Here is a 1,808-nt window from a genome sequence, read left to right on the forward strand (position 1 = left end):
TGGAGGGTCGGCACTGTCAGCTGATGTTTCCGCGCAGCGCTGGAGCGGGGAGTGGAGGGGCGGCACTGTCGGCTGATGTTTCCGTGCAGCGTTGGAGCGGGGAGTGCAGGGGCGGCACTGTCGGCTGATGTTTCCATGCAGCAGTGTACCTGTGGGGTTGAGATCTTCAATCACCGTGGAGCTGATGGAGATTTGGTGGAATCTATTTAATAGACTGACAAGCTGTGCTGCCCCTCTACTCCGTGCTGCCCCAAGGCCATGGCCTCGGTGGCCTTGTGTGTAATCCGGCCCTGACTGCAGGGCTGCCAGGGGACACCAACACATCATGTTACCGACTTTCAGTAACACATTTCCATGTATATTAAACGGTGTGGATTGTCACCTTGCCTAACATTGCCACTCGTCTGGCTCCCTATTGTTGCTGCTCTTGCATAGTTTGGGGAATTTTGCTGCTGGAATAGTGCACTATGTACTTACACCTCACTCATTCCATGCACCTGAAACGTAATTGCTAGCGGAATCCTACTCTCCTAGCCCTTGGTTTTAGGTGTACTGACCAGCGGTGAAGCTAGACATTCGGTCACCCGGAGCAAAGGCTCAGAGTTTCTCCCCCCTCCCCAAGGGAGAAGTTCTCCAGCCACGCACCCAGTGGCGTCTTCCTAAAGTGGCGCCCGGGGCACATGCTCCTAGTTTCGGCCCTGGTACTGACTCACGCTTCTTCATGTCTTGTGTGTCTATGACTTGCTATCTTTCTAGTAGGACGCTAAGGATGGCCAATCAAAAAGAGTAAGATGGATGAGTGACACAAGATAATTGGCCTAGAAGCAGGAAGTATAATCCCGGCACCAATCTATACTAGTGAATTGGTAAAGAGCAATGTATAATAAATGCTTCAATTAAACCGAGCAAGATAAAAATAATTGTATTTTTATTAATCAGAGGGAAAAAAAAAATTGACTCACTCTAAGACGAGAAACAGTGGAGCCAAGTGACCTTGCATAGCACCACCAGGAATGCTGCTGTAACAAAATGCGAGAAGCGACAGTTACTTTAACGCCATTCAACTTTTCAGGATTGCTAAAAAAAATGGCTGCTAGCACACACAATGCAGCGGCGTGGCCTCTTTCAAGTTAGAGGCCCATGGGAACGCTTAGCTACTTGACGCTTATGACTCCATTGGCTCATTGAGCATTAAACCAAATATCTGTATTATTTTCAAAGCATCATTTATAATGAAAATGACTGATTTGGGATAGGAAAATATTTTGGCAGCCTCCTATCATTAGACTGCCCATCTGTAGCCTACCGAAAGGTGCATTTTAAAAAGACTCATACGCTTTAATGATTTTTTTTTCCCTTTTTGCCGCAACGTAACTTAGCAGATGTTCTTAGAGCAGGAAAAAAAAAAAGTTAGTACAAAAGAGATCCAGATGCGAAATTCTAAGACCTATGTTAATTTTTTTTTTTTTTTTTTTACTTTTTTTTTTTACTTTTGTTTCTTTTTTTTTATTTTAAGTGAGCAAATTATTCATTGCAGCTTGAAATTATTAATCATCAGCACTGGTGATTTCTTAAATAGCTAAGGATTATTTAGAAGTAGTAATCAACGTATTAAATTAAACATATTTGACACCAAAGATACTCATTTAGAATAACAATGGGGAAGAGACGTCTACAAAAGAAGGATTCGATAAAATGTGAATGTTGTCAACGACAAACATTTCATTTATGTAAAAAAAAAAAATGCAAACCTTTTTCCCGAACGCTTCCCTCAAATAATTTTTTTTTTGTTTTATTGAAACAAACAT

At 42.3% G+C, this 1,808-nt stretch overlaps 1 long non-coding RNA gene across 1 annotated transcript in view; it reads right to left on the bottom strand.

The window, feature by feature from the left end:
• LOC108784380 overlaps positions 1–647 on the bottom strand; it is a 25,884-nt gene extending 25,237 nt beyond the window's left edge. The window contains exon 1 of the long non-coding RNA XR_001941064.1: positions 558–647. This is a non-coding gene — a long non-coding RNA (uncharacterized LOC108784380). The remainder of the gene's footprint in view (positions 1–557) is intronic.
• Between the last annotated feature and the right edge of the window lie 1,161 nt (positions 648–1,808).

Source organism: Nanorana parkeri, unplaced genomic scaffold (assembly GCF_000935625.1).
Source record: "Nanorana parkeri isolate BGI_ZX_2015 unplaced genomic scaffold, ASM93562v1 scaffold6, whole genome shotgun sequence".
NCBI lineage: Eukaryota > Metazoa > Chordata > Amphibia > Anura > Dicroglossidae > Nanorana > Nanorana parkeri.